At 31.6% G+C, this 17949-nt stretch overlaps 1 protein-coding gene across 4 annotated transcripts in view; it reads left to right on the top strand.

The window, feature by feature from the left end:
- The window catches only part of LOC143341138 (uncharacterized), a 230344-nt gene that overhangs the window by 169693 nt on the left and 42702 nt on the right, over window positions 1–17949 (top strand). The window lies entirely within an intron of this gene.

Genomic DNA, 17949 nt, shown 5'->3' with positions numbered 1-17949 from the left:
AAAAATATTCGAAAAGTTGGTCCTTGACCCTGCAACATGAGAAAAACCCCCAAAAAATGGTCCAATTTTGAAACAGCCATAACTCCTACAATAGTGAATATATTTCATTGAAACTTTTTTTTTAAGTGGAGGTCTTGGATACCTACAAAAAAGTATTAGTCAATTTTTCTGTAGAGTGTCAAATAAAATTACTAGAAATCAAAAACGAATTTTTAAGAAAAATCGAGAGGGGGTAGGTGCCTAAATTTTTCGAAGAAAAAAAAATTTCAAATCGTTTTGGAAAAATTATTTTCAGTTGCGGGGGTCAATTACAATCATTTTTGGTGAATAAACATACCCCCGAAATCTTACGCATTTTCGAGAAAAAAATTCAGTACGAGCGGAACTTCAAACGTTAATCACTTTCTAACGAAGCCTCCATCAACAAATTAGTATTGTTGATTTTCATCTTATTTTGGCCTCTAGAATCTCCCATTAAAATTGTTGTGTTAGCAAGGAGCTTCCACAATAATTTAATTATATAATAAGTAACAAATAGGAATTTATAAATATTAAAAAGTGTCTGGTGATAAGTATTTAGTAAATATTATGCGAATAACGGACTCATCCTTTCCGGTGAATGATCGTACACGGTGTGAGCAGTAATTTTTAAACGCGTCTTATCTGTATGTTCAGTGATAGGAAAGTCATCAAAGCGTTTGATTAAAAGTAGTAAAGAGACGAAGCCTATTTACAACTGAGCGGAGACTAAATACTTATTTGACCATGAAATGGGTGGAATTCTTAACTAAATAGAATATAGATTTCTTAAAAGATGATAGTTGTCTAGGTAATAACAAAACTTCAACTGAAGCAAATGTAATTAATAAATAATAATATCAGTATCATCTAAAATGCCAGAAATTATTACAGAATCAAAGAGTACAAAAAGTTATTGTGAGATCTTTATTGTTTTAAAATATTAAAATATCAAGGTTTAACTTTTATTATTTTTATATAGATATGGTAATAAATTGCAAACTATAACTAATATTGACTACGTTAAGATTTACACGCGTCATCATACTTTCAAAAATGTTATTCTGAGTGCTCTGATAATTATATAAACCACTGTTTTGATACGCAAATAATAAAATTTATTTATTTTATTATAATTTGAAAACTACACAGAATATTAGATCGAATGAAGTTAAAATAGTTTCAGTAACTCAACGTGCCATTATTACATTGTAGAAAGAGTTCTTCATTAAGAGAAATGACTAGAAAATTGGATAGTTCTTAAAAAAAAGTTTATTTAAGAATGAAAGATTTTGGTAGCCTCGACCCAAGAAATAATCTATATACAGGAAAGCAGCATTGATTGCAGCGAATGACCCGTCGTTCTGCTAAATAACAGATGGCAGTTCGAATAATTAAAAAACGTGCCAGTTGTTTCTGTTTCCTATATCACCCATCGTGATAAATGAATCATGTTATAATAATACACATGTTTCGATACATTTTGAACTCCAAATCTGCATAATCTGTACTTGCAAACCAAATATTTCCTGTCACGTATGTGACAAAGTTATGTTATTTTAGTTATACCGTAAACTGATAATGGAAACAATTTACAATGTAATCTCGATTGTTGTCTGGATCATTTGCCAATTTATAAGCAATGCAACTACTTTATACATGGCCGCGACGGTCCCAAGAAATCCATTTACGGTAGTGTTTCTCAATCTCCTCGACGCATGACCCTGAGTTTTAGTTTTCTCTGCAATCCTCATCTGTCATAGTTTATTTATAATACGTAATATTGCATAACAAAATATACTAATACGAAATACGTAATAAAATATAGAACGAATTATAGAAAATATTCAATGACAAGTGTTTGAATATACGGTTAAGGATAAACTAAATCAATTATTAATTTGATAAATCCATAAATAGCTATTGATAATCAAGCTTAAATAGCTTACCTCTCTTTACGAGTCTTTGATACTAGAACTACCGACAATTATGGTGTATTTATTTGTACTAAAGATATTTAAACTATAGATATTTGAATAAATGTATAAATATAATGAAAATAAATGTTTATTCATTCTCTTAGAGTAAAAATCCAGTCGAATAAATTTCGTAAAATTTTTATTAGAAATTACAAATGGGTCATTTTGAACACTTCGGTAGTTTTAGTGTTAATAGTAAATGAAAAATTGAACTAAAGCCAAATTCAGTCAATAAAGAAGTGAAAGAATTTAACTTTCTCCTAGGTGAGCTGTATTCCACTTTTATGTTCACTGCTAATCTAGAAATTTCCATTAGCCTTTTTTAATCTAATTTTAACTCTTACATAACTCTATGAATTTTAGTGACATGATGTCGACACCAACTGCATTTGACCAAAATGATATATTTTTATTTATACATATACAGGGTGTTCGGCCACCCGTGGGAAAGATTTTAATGGGAGATTCTAGAGGCCAAAATAAGACGAAAATCAAGAATACCAATTCGCTGATGGAGGCTTCGTTAAAAAGTTATTAACAATTAAATTCAAAAATTTCAAATCGTTCTGGAAAAATTATTTTCGGTTGCAGGGGTTAATTACAATCATTTTTGGTCATTACACATACTTCCGAAATCCTACCCACTTTCGAGAAAAAAATTCGAGTAAGTGTTGAAAGTTTTGGGTGAAAAAAAAGACTTTCGAATCGTCTTGGAAAAATTATTTTTAGTTGCAGGGGGTCAATTTCAAGCATTTTTGGTCTATAGACATACCCCCGAAATCCTGCTCAATTTCGAGAAAAAAATCCCTTACCGAAAATATAATTTCTGGCCAGAAATGTCTGCCCGAATTTTCATGCGAATCTTTAAAATGTCATAACTTCTGAACGGATTGGACGATTTTAATGTTTAAAAAAGCAAACTACGCGTATTTTGATGGAGAATATGTACAAATCGCAAAAATATTCGAAAAGTTGGTTCTTGACTCCGCAAAATGAGAACAACCTCAAACAAATGGTACAATTTTCAAACAGCCATAACTTCTACAATAGTGAATATATTTCAATGAAACTTTTTTCTGAAGTAGAGCTCATGAGTACCTATAAAAAAGTATTACACAACTTTTCTGTAGGGAGTCAAATAAAATTACTAGAAATCAAAAACGAATTTTTAAGAAAAATCGAGAGGGGGTAGGTGCCTAAATTTTTCGAAGAAAAAAAAATTTCAAATCGTTTTGGAAAAATTATTTTCAGTTGCGGGGGTCAATTACAATCATTTTTGGTGAATAAACATACCCCCGAAATCTTACGCATTTTCGAGAAAAAAATTCAGTACGAGCGGAACTTCAAACGTTAATCACTTTCTAACGAAGCCTCCATCAACAAATTAGTATTGTTGATTTTCGTCTTATTTTGGCCTCTAGAATCCTCCATTAAAATTTTTCCGAGGGGTGGCCGAACACCCTGTGTAATATCGTATTATTTTGATATTTTTCTGAGTCCACTCGAAAGTTATACCTTTTAATTTATATACCTTTCACTCGTAACCACTGAGAGGTTATATGGAGATTCTCCATTGAGAATCTCTGATTTCCAAGAGTAAATTTGAAAGTCCATATAAGGGTTAAAATCATATGGTTCGGTATTCTCTTTCAGAATTAACACGTACACTGTCCCCTGACCCACATGTGGGTGAGGACACTCCTTACTCGAGAATCCCTGACCCATATATCGGTCAGCACAGCTTTAACTCGAGGAGCTTATGGCTTCTTGGGACGCGTAAACGACGATCATTTTTGCTTAACGAGGACCACACGAACGTGTCAATTCATCGTAATAGCAACGCCCATTTGCGAGAAGAATCCAAACGATTAAAAGCCCATTCGAGGCTCGTATCGCAGGTTTTTCAATTTCTTTCCAACGATACAGAGGTTGCATTCATAAAAGTGAACTTTTCCCTGTAGACCTAATAAAAGTTTTCATAAAGAACGTCCAGGCCAGAACGATACCAAGGCACGACAAAGACGAGAAAACTGTAATTAGAGAGGAGAATTCAGAATGATGATAAAAGCTTTTTGAGGCGTGCAATTATGCAAAATGAAAAACATTGCGACGAGAACAATTAATTTCTTGAAGACAGAGTCTATGCTCTCGGTTTCAAAGTAGTCTTGTGCCCAAGTTATGAAGCAAATGTTATGTAATTGTTAGTAAACAAGCATGCATTCTTAAACATTAATAAACAACTATGAGCATTTGTAAGTACTGTATAGGTTTTATGCAATTTTTAAATTTTATTTGTAATTATGAAAATTTATATGTTCCTCATGAATTTTTTAGAATCATTACATTTTACTGATGCTATAAAAATTTAATCTTTGACAAAATACATTTATTAAATTCTGTAGAAACTGTGTGGATTTATAAAGTTTTTAAATTCTATATAAACTTTTAATTTGTATATAAATAATAGAATACTCGTTATAACAAATGTTGTGGGCATTGTCGTGGGTCTTGAAACTAAATCGGTGATTGATAATTAGGCAAAGTTTGGAAGTTTATAGAAAAGAAAAAAATTTCTAAGTGTCAATGAAAATTATTTAAAATCAATGCTTCAACGTCTATAAAAGAATTAATAAGTGTTTCCCAATAGAGACGGGTCGATGTTGACAGTCTGTGGCGGCCATGTTGTCTTCGCGGCGTCTGTCAAGTCTTTATATTACGATTTAAGGTAAAATAAAAAGTTCCCAGTTACCTTAGTTTTCTTGAAACCATGTTACTCATGATTAAACAATTAAATCATGTTATTAGTAACTATAATATTGTTAAGTATTCTTAATCACCAGGAAAGGTACGCCCATTAGACCATAAATGGCGACGACATACATGTAACTGGCAATTATCGTTTAATAGAGGTAGCAAGAAACAAGTTTTATCTAATTATTCTTACTCGCATTGCCTATCGTATGACGTACGATTTTATGTTTGCATTTAATTTTAAAAATACAACGAAACCTTGTCTGACAAAAAAAAGTCTGTTTTCTTTTAAATGCCACAATGTCTACAGTTTTTGTAATTTAAATATTCCATACGTAATTTGATAGAACACTATGTATTTTCCAAACTAGTATTCCGTGCGACGTGAACATTTGTTCTGTAATAAATTGCAATTAATTTGGAATTTAGAAAATGCAACAAAAAAGTAATATGATTAGAATCATTAGTACTTACCTATATCTTTAAATGCGAGAACTTTTAATTATTTTAACTAAAACAGAATATTGCAAACTTATTATTCACATGTTAGAGGAGTGTTTACTATCAATTTCATGAAATTAAATACGAACAATGAAATTTGTAGAAAAATACATTATGTTGTTTGAAAACAACAAATTGGATATTTTATTTAAAAAAAGAAAATTGATCTTCATATCTCCTCTACGTCTCCATCTATAGAGAAACCATTTATAACATATTATGTACCTCTTTAAACTTTCTACTTATATAAACTTAAAAAAAAGTTTTATAAAAGTAAGAGCTTATATAAACGTAAAAAAAGTTTAACATATTGCTTGAAACAATGACGATATTGAGTTAGATAAGATAGGTAGAACACACTGTATACAGACATATATGAGAAAACATGAAGCTGTGACATTATATTGAAAAATAAATTGCTGTTTTTTGAGGAATTTTAATCTTAGAAGTATTTTCTTAATTTTTAGTGAAAATAATGTGTGTAATAATATATACGATGTACATGCAGGCAAAAATAGTTAATAAAATAATAATGATAACATTTTTATAGAAGAACATTATGTTGTTTGAAAACAACTTTGCGCGTTTGAGAAAACATAAAGTATGATCAATGAAATAAAACGACAAATTTTATTTATTATTAAAAAAAATCAATATTTCAAAAAAGAAACAAAGTCAGTGTTGCCAATGAAATAGAATTATTTGTAATAATCAAAACAACTATTGTAAAAAAAAGTAATCATGAAATTTGAACAGTTTTACAATAACAATGCGACTTTAAGAGGATATTCTTGTGCAAACCTTTGAAAAGATCGATTCTTTTTTTTGTATTTTCTTAAAGAATGTAATTTGAAAAATATACTTATGAAATTTTATGGCTGATAACAAAGTTATGGCTGTTTAAAGGACGTGTGACGATCAACGTAATCGTTATAGAGATACAAACCTTTATATTTATATATTACATTCAATACATATACGACCATACTAACATTAACCCAAAATTTTTATTTTTTATCTTTCTTTACACCCCCCGAAATTTAAAAAAGAAAAGATAAAAACATCGATAATCAAATTTCAAAGTGTTGCCATGTTTTTGATTATCGACTTTCTTCGTTTGTTCCAGTACCTACTATAGTCAAACTCGTACTAATTACGAATCTTTCACGTTTTTTCGTTTCAAACAAACAGAATGGCCGGAACCATAAACACCATCAAATTACCTCTCTTAAAAACAATTATGTTTGAATATGTTTAAGAGTATACAGTGCCACCAATTTTAACTTTGTTAGGTGAAAAAATTCTAAAATGACACTGAATCATGTACAAATAAACCTTGTAAATTTGACTGCAAAAGGTGTTATAATTTATTTGCAATACATTCTTCAAGAAAATTTAAAAAATGCACTTTACGCTAGAATACCGTTTTAAGGGTTAAAGGTACTCTTGAAATTTTACGAATATCACGTTTATAATTAGCAAACACATACTCCAAATTGGAAGTTATAAGAAAATACAATAAAAAGGTCGGTCTTTCGACCAATTATGATAGAATATCTCCTAAAAAATGATTTTTCTCAGCTTCAGAGTAAAAATCCTCTTTTAAGAGTTAAAGCAATTATGTTTGACTATGTGTGAGAGTATGCAGTGCCACCAATTTTAACTTTCTTCCGTCCAAAAAATTTAAAAATGTCACTGCATCATGTATAAATAAACCCTGCAAATTTGACTGCTAAAGGTGTTATAATTTATTTGCAAAAAATTCCTCAAGAAAATTTAAAAATGCACTTTACGCTAGAATACCATTTTAAGGGTTAAAGGTACTCTTGAAATTTTACGAATATCACGTTTATAATTAGCAAACACATACTCCAAATTGGAAGTTATAAGAAAATACAATAAAAAGGTCGGTCTTTCGACCAATTATGATAGAATATCTCCTAAAAAATGATTTTTCTCAGCTTCAGAGTAAAAATCCTCTTTTAAGAGTTAAAGCAATTATGTTTGACTATGTGTGAGAGTATGCAGTGCCACCAATTTTAACTTTCTTCCGTCCAAAAAATTCTAAAATGACACTGAATCATGTACAAATAAACCTTGCAAATTTGAATGCTAAAGGTGTTATAATTTATTTGCAAAAAATTCCTCAAGAAAATTTAAAAATGCACTTTACGCTAGAATACCATTTTAAGGGTTAAAGGTACTCTTGAAATTTTACGAATATCACGTTTATAATTAGCAAACACATACTCCAAATTGGAAGTTATAAGAAAATACAATAAAAAGGTCGGTCTTTCGACCAATTATGATAGAATATCTCCTAAAAAATGATTTTTCTCAGCTTCAGAGTAAAAATCCTCTTTTAAGAGTTAAAGCAATTATGTTTGACTATGTGTGAGAGTATGCAGTGCCACCAATTTTAACTTTCTTCCGTCCAAAAAATTCTAAAATGACACTGAATCATGTACAAATAAACCTTGCAAATTTGAATGCTAAAGGTGTTATAATTTATTTGCAAAAAATTCCTCAAGAAAATTTAAAAATGCACTTTACGCTAGAATACCATTTTAAGGGTTAAAGGTACTCTTGAAATTTTACGAATATCACGTTTATAATTAGCAAACACATACTCCAAATTGGAAGTTATAAGAAAATACAATAAAAAGGTCGGTCTTTCGACCAATTATGATAGAATATCTCCTAAAAAATGATTTTTCTCAGCTTCAAAGTAAAAATCCTCTTTTAAGAGTTAAAGCAATTATGTTTGACTATGTTTGAGAGTATGCAGTGCCACCAATTTTAACTTTCTTAGGTGAAAAAATTCTAAAATGACACTGCATCATGTATAAATAAACCCTGCAAATTTGACTGCTAAAGGTGTTACAATTTATTTGCAAAAAATTCCTCAAGAAAATTTAAGAATGCACTTCACGCTAGAATACTATTTTAAGGGTTAAAGTTACTCTTGAAATTTTACGAATATCATGTTCATAATTAGCAAACACATATTCAAAACTGGACATTATAAAAAAATACAATAAAAAGGTCGGTTTTTCAACCAATTATGGTAGAATAACCCCTGAAGAATGATTTTTCTCAGCTTCAAAGTAAAAATCCTCTTTTAAGATTTAAAGCAATTATGTTTGACTATGTGTGAGAGTATGCAGTGCCACCAATTTTAACTTTCTTCCGTCCAAAAAATTTAAAAATGTCACTGCATCATGTATAAATAAACCCTGCAAATTTGACTGCTAAAGGTGTTATAATTTATTTGCAAAAAATTCCTCAAGAAAATTTAAAAATGCACTTTACGCTAGAATACCGTTTTAAGGGTTAAAGGTACTCTTGAAATTTTACGAATATCACGTTTATAATTAGCAAACACATATGCAAAACTGGACATTATAAAAAAATACAATAAAAAGGTCGATTTTTCAACCAATTATGGTAGAATAACCCCTGCAGAATGATTTTTCTCGGCTTCTGAGTAAAAAGTCCGCTGGTTGACGCGTTAAGTGGAACGTATTGTGAAACCTAGAGAAGAGTCTCGTCATTGGCACGTCGTAAGCGTTGCGTAGACGCGTCTCATTTTATCGGCCAGTTTCGCGAAACTGGAATCCGCGGAGAGTAAAAGGTGTCGCTTGTCTTGGCAGAAGCGAGAAAGTGTTCATCGCGCGCGCGGCGGCCACAGCGTCGAGGAAACGTCCGAATCGGCGTCCACGATCGTAGATTGCCGCGGTGATTGCGCTGCCCAGCAATAGAACGCTTTTTATCGGGGCCCTCTTCGTTGTCTCGGCGTTACACGACCGTTCTGGCGGGTGGGGGGTTGTTATCAGGCGATACGGTATCTGTTGCAGCTTGTCTGCTTTCCACGACCCGACGCCCCAGCGTCGTTGATACGTCGTTTCGTCGCCGATGAAACAGTTCGCCGGAGTCAGGGAAAAGCCGACGAGGAACCGAAGCCGCGATACACGCGATAAGATAGCCCTGGCTTAGTCGTAAATGCGTTGTGTGCTAAGGATATCGTCGAACGTGTTCGTCGTCGATGGAACACCAGAACCTGGAAATGCTACCAGCGTAAACACTCGCAGCATCCACGGAGCAACGCCTACGGAGACTGAATTATTTACACGGGAGTATTTGGATGCTGAAATATCGCAAAAAGATTCCAAAAGATTCAATGAAATTCACGAACCTCGATGAAGCTTCAAAACAAAAAGGACGACGTTGGATGTTGGATCTAACGAAAGAACGACGAAACGTGGCAAGAGTAATCGTAATCGCCATCGTGGAGAAAAAATACTAAATGTTACTCGTTCGATAAGATAAAGCTATGCGAATCGAATTGTTTTTTTTTTGTTTATCGAAGAACGTTGTGCTGATACCGGAGGAAAAGCGAGTATTCCAGTCAGGAGAAGGGAAACGAGCGGTTTCGCGGTCAAAATGCTCATTAACGGCATGTAAAGTGACGGACGATCGAGAGGAATGAAGTTTCATTGCGTTAAACGAGTGGAAACCGTTAGTGTGATTTAAACAGTGTTCCTCGAACGTCGATGCACCGTTGCAGTGAAATCAAAACAGGGTGAGGAGCGCGAGGCTTCAAGTGAAATCGACAGACCGAGGCGTACAAGGATTGATTTATTTGATAGGTAGAACTCGTAAAAGTGTCTGGTGCAGTTTCGAGATTTATCGACAGCCGGGATAAAATAGATCGCACGAAGAATCGGTCGAAGATGAAAGAAATCGTAATCGAAGGATGATAAAAAGGAAGATAATCTATAAATCATAAGTTTTCTGGAATTGGTTCGTCATCAAAATATGTAAACGAGAATCTTAGTTAATAAGTAAAAAATCTTCAATGGAATATTCCAGAAACGTGACATAAGATCTAACAGAAGTACACCAAAACAAACAACTAATAAATATTAACCGTCGTAATTATTAAAAATTCTTTCACGGAATATTTTAGCTAATAATCGTCGTAATAATTACGAATTTATTAATAGAATATTCCAAAAACTTGATATAAAGCAAAAAGTACATCTAGATATATATGTGTAAATATTTTATTTACCGTAATAAGTAAAAGATTTTTTAACAAACCATTCCAAACGTTTAATACAAATAAAAGATACAGTGAAAGTGTATAAAAAGTGAATAACTGTCGGGAAACATTATTGTTTGTACAATTTTCCAAAAGTAAAAACGAATGCACGAAATCCATTACGGACGTGTACCACGACAAGAAAAAGAAATATTTACCGTGCGAGAAACGCTATGTCATCGATGCTGACGAGAAACATCGGCGTCCAACGAGAAACGAAATGTTAAAAAAATTTGCCCCGAGGACGTGATAAAGAATTTCAAGCAATGCGACGGTCACGTGTCGAGTGAAAGGGTGCATTGAAGAGACGATAATGCGTGAGAATGAACGCGAGGGAAGTGGGCGCGTCCGTTTTAAACGAAATTAGGCTCAAAGGGTGCAATTTGGTCACTTTCCTCACCAGCAATCGCCTTTACGTTGGAAGCAAGGATTGGATCTGCGAAAATTGCTATCGTCCATTGGAGTCGCGCTCGCGTGCATGTTGCACACGCTGCTTGTGAGTGTCTATCGATTTAACATTTCTATTTCATTTTTGTAATTTTGGTAATTTTACTCGAGCATCTATGTAACTTAATTTGTAACATTTTTTTAAGAGAAATCACGAGCAGTAACTGAGTAGAATTTGATTCTTTGATCGAGTATTTAAATGTGTAAATATGATATTAACAAATATTTCTACCACATTTCATCATCAAACTTTGCTGTTAATACGACTCAGAGTAATACTAATAATTCAATTTTTTTACTGATTTTATTATTTCGTTTCATTTTATGTGTGAATTTTATAATGTTGTTGTTTTCTTTTTTTAATATAAACATTTCAGATATAAATTGATTAATATTTATATTAGGTTTACTATAAAATTCTGGCCGTTTAGCATACAATTATTCATAAAAATATTTTTTTTTTCAAGATGGGAAAAAGTTAACGTTAATGGAAATTACATCGTAAAATAATATTATTGTTTTCTTTTACCTATATATATTATGATATTGTGCAGAATAAAAAATTGGAATATATACATATATACATATATACTATTTATTGTTATGTATGTTATTCACTTTATTTCCTCGTATTTTTAAACTAACTAACTAAAATATATATATTACTTAATACATTATTGTAAAACACGTTTTTTTTGTTTATTTTTTTTAAATTTTCCTGCTTTTGTACCATTATTAGAAACAATACTAGAATTCTATAATGAAAACAACAATTTACCCAGTGTATAGTCCAGACTTTGGATCTCGTTCTTTGAGCAATGGCGAACATTTTGAGCGACAGATGATTCAACAGTAATGGCGACATTGAACGTTGTTGTCTGGAATTTTTTGCATTAAACAACCAACATGATCACCATACCTAAAATTCTATTTTATTCTAATTATCATTTATTGAATCAAGGTTTTGGAATGCACAATATTTTTGGGGGCAATTTAATAGTTTTTATGTGATATACGTATATTGAATGAAGCGTCAATCGTAATCTCGGTTACTATGCTTTGTTTTGAAAATATGTGTACTATGAGAGATTCTTCAAATTCGATTTAAAATATCTTCTGTTATGTGCGTGTTTGCTGTATACGCAACGGCAAGCAAGATATCGTACATTTTATGATTGGGCTACCCTGCAGATAAGCTCCAAGTTTCATCATAATTGCCGCAGTCGCTTCCTTGCGATGCGGTAACAAATAGACATAACTAAATTTTATTCATACGTACGTTTCATTATGACCACAAGAATATATACATATTCTTCTAATAGAAACTAGTCTAGTCTTCTAAGAGAAACTAGTATGTTTCTTGTTGACAATTCTAATTTAATACAGACAATAAAAAATTGCTTCTTTTCTTAAAAGAGAACTTGTGAAACAAAAATTTTAAATAATACTTCACGGCTACAAAATGTCTCGAAATAGTCCACTGAGTTTTGTTTTTAATACAAAAAACTCTTTTAACGTGTAATTAAATTAATTAAGACTTTAATAAAATATCTATTCTGTCCAAGTAATTTCTTAATGCGTTTAAATATTCGAAACGTCGAACGTAAGAGTATTAAATTCGCATTCTAACAACGTAGAGTGAAATTTAGAACACGTACACGATAGCCAACGACGTTAGAGAAGTTGGCGATAAGAACAGGAAAATATCGTGCAGAATATACATAATTCAGATTAGAAATTAAATTACGATTGAACGTAAATTGTATTCGAACGATTTTTGAAAAATCTTCGATTATAAATCAAATCACGTTATTAATCGAAAGAAATAATTCTAATTTTCATTTAAATTGTGAATTCTGCTAAACTTATTTTAGTTTACTTTAATTTATATTCAAGGAAATGATACTTTAATAGATCTTTACTTACCGAAGTATATTTTTTCTATGCACGGTATTGTTTCGATAGAAATATGAAATTGTATAATTAAATGTATAACAGACTTTGTTATCGAATGATAAAGGCACAATGAAAATTTATAAAATTAATACAAAGCTAATATTCTATACACACATTCGTTACCAATCAAAAGAATGAAAAGTGGATTTAGTGAAAACGTTTGGAATACTCAATCTTTTAACAGATAATTATTCAAATTGATTAGAAGGTCTTTTTTAAATCGTTTACCAAATTATTTCCAACTGTTTCGCCAATTTTTGAATTCTGTATGAAATACAATGGTGCAAAGTTGATTAACCCCTTAACGCCCATGCCCGAGTCTGACTGCTTTGAAAAACAATATTTGTTTAATTTAACGGTTTAAGGGATAACAATATTTGTTTTCCTTCAAATTATACGTTAGATACAACATTGTAATTAACAAAAACCACATTTTTATGTAGCTTAGAAACAAGTCCAATACAGAAAACTGATCATTCTTGGGAAAATATGAGCGTTAAGGGGTTAACGAACTTTTTAAACCGTAATTCATGCAAGTGAAATCGTAAGCAAAAGCTAGTTAACGAGTTAATCTAAAATTTGTATTCGTTAGTCGTGAATAAAGTTTGCCGGACTCTGTAACGGTGTCAAACTTTTATGTTTATGACAGGCGTATCGGGAAATATGAATCATAACTATTCTCTTAAAATTGCTTTCTATGTATTAGGAACACTCCTGGCTAACAAACAGTGTAGTAATGTGTTGCGATCGTAAAACAAATATTAAATGGTCACTTTCAACGCAAGCGTAGGCTGAGTGTCACGGGTTTAATCTTATTATGCGTGTCTGTCGTAGAAAGCTACACGAAATAAAGTGGTTTCACACTTTCGGACTGTAATGTGTATTTTACACAATTGTACGTTTCATAATTAATTGCCTTCCACGTAACGTGCTTTAATATTCAAATTGCTACATTGAGCATAAGTTACATTTAAGAGGTCGTATACATGGCTGAACAATTTTTTTTTAAAAATGACTAACCAAAATAGTCAAGAAAATACGTTTAAAGCCTTCGTTGATCGATAAATCCGATCAAGGATTTAAAAATTGTTATTTATTAGTACACATTCAAAGGAACTAATGCAACATGCTTTGACTTTGACTTTAAAAATTGTTTAGATACTAGTAACACTCTGACGGAAATTGTAAACTTTTTTTATGTTTCTATATTTTCATATAATAATATTTTCAGTATCACTCGTATAGCTAACGTTTGTCTTAAGAATTCGCGTAATTTTTGATACGTGCAAATCGCAATACTAAGAGGTCTAGCAATAAAAATGTTTAGAAATAATGGAAGAAGATGTTTGTTACCGATTACCATAGGAATAGTAACAATATTTCAACAATTCAGCGAGAGAAAATCAAATTTTCAAGAATTAATAATAGACAATGAAAGAAATCATTTATAAAGTAACAAATTATATAAAAAAACAAACAAAAAACCACTTCATTATTTACAATGCTTCTTCGTGTTATACCAGTATTTTCTTTGAATTTTTCTTTTAAATTATACAAATCTTTAAAATATCTGTGCTATAGTTATAATTATGCTTGATAGTGTAGTCCTATAATTAGAAAGAACACGTATGTACCTATCGAATCATCATTTAGCGGTATATTTAATTTTCTTTTAACGTAACCGAGAACAATTGTTTGTTGTCTCTGGTACAGTCCTGCACTGGCTACACTAGGGTGGACCTATTTTTTTTAATCTTATTTTTGATTATCAAAATTTTTATGTGCAACCTTCTGGATTTGTTCAACTTGATAAAAAAATAATTCCTGCAAAAGGGAAAGTCAATAAGACAGTGGAAAAGGGTGCCACAATTGACTTAAAATTTGGGAATTTCAGTAGTTTTATTCCAATCCTATCTCCAACTCTATTTTAACATTTCGGTTGAAGAAGTTGTTATTATTTAATAAAAGTGTGTTTAATTATAACATTTTTCTATAGAGACAATAGATCGTTACATGCTAACATTGCACCTTACTCCTTTCTTTTAAGACATTTACCACGTCAAATTATGTAAATTAACTATAAAAATCTGCGTCAAGTAAAAATTTTATAACAAACACCCTTCAAACTTAATTAGAATGAAAATGGTACAATGTATTGTTTTACAAACCACTTCATTATTTACAATGCTTCTTCGTGTTATACAATTATTTTCTTTGAATTATACAAATCTTTAAAATACCCTAAGTAGCCTTATCTCCAGAAAGAACATCGAATCAAACAAACAAAAAACCACTTTATTATTTACAACGCTTTTTCGTGTTATACAATTATTTTCTTTGAATTATACAAATCTTTAAAATACCCCAAGTAGCCTTATCTCCAGAAAGAACACCGAATCATAATTTAGCGGTATATGTAATTTTCTTTTAACGTAACCGTGAACAATTGTTTGTTGTCTCTGGTGCAGTCCTGCACTGGCACCCTATACACGTCTTATCCGCGTTTCCTCGTGGCGCGGAGGCGAGGCACGTCTCTCGATTCCTTCCACCTCCCAACAATGACCACATCTCCACGGGTCTCCGCGGCAAAAAGAGCACCTGGAGTGAAAAAGATGACCCCGTTCTTGGGGGTCAAGGACAACGTTGCCATAGCAACGGGATCGGAAAGAGTGTCGTCGGCTATACGTTGAACATTGTAGAAGAATTAAATACTATGCTGGTGGCACCGTCGAACCGGTCGACCGACTCACTTTGTACTTGTTAGGTTTTAATAATACCTGCCGCGGCTATGGCCTCGCCGTTAGTGCCGATCCTCGCTGGCTAGAAGAGCCTTCTGGCGACTGTTTTTTCGCGATACCTGCCGCGAGACGGCTAAAGTTCACCGGAACGAGGTGCACGAAACGCACGGTCCGCGTCGCGCGACCAGTGATTACGTAAAACTGACAAGTTCGTTATATTCGAAACAACGATCGACGGAGGGAATCGTGAAACCGACCGTGGATCGCGTCGAGCAGCGTTCCAGCTAACATCGTTCGGCTGTTTGCTAGATTTTACTGTGGAATCGCGACTCCGCGATTAACCTCTTCGGGGATACTGGCCCTGCCTGTACCGTACGAAGCTACCAAGATCGTCCTCGTGTTCAGAGTTGGTCAGAATCTTTATTTTTGAAACTGTAAAAATAACATTTTGTACTGCTACTGATCGATTGGCTCAGAAAAAGATACACATAAGTATTCATTTTTGTAATCATGAACATTCAAATATAAATTCGCTTGCATATAGGAGACGTTTCTTACAAATATAACTACTGAATTTCAAATCTTTCCTTTTTATTTACAAGAATATAATTTCACACATAAGTTTCATTTTCTGTGTGTAGAATCTATAATGTAAATCGTGGTAATATCGTTCTGGATAACGGTAAATGGAGAAAGAAAATTATATATTATGTTTATCAAAACTTATAACTGTAATTTTATTTTGAAACGTTGATGAACGTCCTAAAATCTAAATGAGATTCCTTTTAAAAATGTATTGTGTTGCTATCAAATAATTAGCTCAAAAAGAGATTTGTTTATAAAAGACACTGACTTAAAATTTGTTTAACCTTGTTAATTCTTTCAATTTTTATCTAAAATTTAATTTTGCTGTACTATCATGAACATCATCAATTCTTTAAAAAATGTAAAAATAAAATTTTGTACTCCATACTGATCGAGTAGCTCAAAAAAAATACGCATAAGTATTCGTTTTTGTAATCATGAACTACACACTTTTAAATATAAATTATGTGTTTCGTGCAAGTATCGTTAATAAATTTCAAATTTTTCCTTTTTATTTACAACAATATAATTTTACACGTAAATTCGATTTTCCGTGTGTATAATGTATGAAATTCTGGACGTTGCATCACTATATCGTCGAGAGATATGAGAGTTTCTCTTGTTTGGTAAATTTTTTAATCGAACATATTAAATAAAATGCATAAATATAAAATAATTTTTTATCGACGCAAACTTTCAAATAAGATGGCAATAATCGCACGTAAAACGTTTTAAATATTGAATAAATCAAATCGAAAGTATTGAATGCAATTTCAGAATACATTTTGTAAGCTTGAATGAGTATTTTTTCTGTATAAATTGAAACGTTATCGATCAGAAATAGATAAGTAAAATGTTTGCATACGTATAAAAAAGTCGAAGGAATTGATAATAATTGAACGAGATTAAGTTTATTCGATAAGAGGTAACCAAAGAAACCAACATGTAACAATTTATTCGTGAAGCTTGTTCGATCGAACGGTTAAATTTCTAGTTGTTCGTTGGAAAATGTTTCATACTGTGATTGAAATTTTTATTTGGATCAGAATTTTGCTCATCTCTGCCCTACAATGTTCACAATGTGAGAGAGCATCGTAGCTTCGTCCATAAAATTTATTATCGTCGTAACGATGCTGTTAATGCATTTATTCAGCGTTTCTCAAACTTGAAGTAAGTTTTCTCAAACCGTGAGCTCTCGTAAGGAAAAGAATTCTATCAAGAAGCGAGAAAAGTATTTCTCGTAATACTCTGTTCTTGTTAAATCTTTCTTTCCCATTATAGCCATATAACTACATGTTTTGAATTATTTAATAAAATATTACAATCAAATCTGTGTATCTGTGTAAGGATGTAGTGATTTATTCAATTATTTAAAACATAAGTGATTATAGATTTTAAACAAATTGTCGAAACAACGTTTTTACCTCTTAAGTGTTGATTACGATTCAATACAAATTGTATTTTACGATGTTTTTATTATGTATTATGTTATGTTGTTTTTATATTTTTATAATACGTTTATTATATATTAATATTATACTTCTGAGCCCCATATTAATTTTTCTGCCTAATGAAGACCCAAAACAAAAAGGTTTAAACGTTCATTTGATGATTTGATAAAAATCCAGAATTTTTTATGTTTTGAATAGTCTAGCAAATCACTATATCTTACAAAATAACCAAATTTGCTTTCGATTCTATTTTTAAACATTTCTGTGAATATTACTTTTTTATAATTTTAAATAAATTTTCCATATAATAGTAGCATATATTTTAAAATGTATATTTAAAAACTTAAAGGTTTAGTGGTATGTATTATCATCATACGTATGCCATTATAGTACAGTGTTATGTATTATAAATACAGTGC

This window comes from Colletes latitarsis, chromosome 4, assembly GCF_051014445.1.
Source record: "Colletes latitarsis isolate SP2378_abdomen chromosome 4, iyColLati1, whole genome shotgun sequence".
Taxonomy (NCBI): domain Eukaryota; kingdom Metazoa; phylum Arthropoda; class Insecta; order Hymenoptera; family Colletidae; genus Colletes; species Colletes latitarsis.
This window is presented reverse-complemented; position numbering and strand designations above follow the sequence as displayed.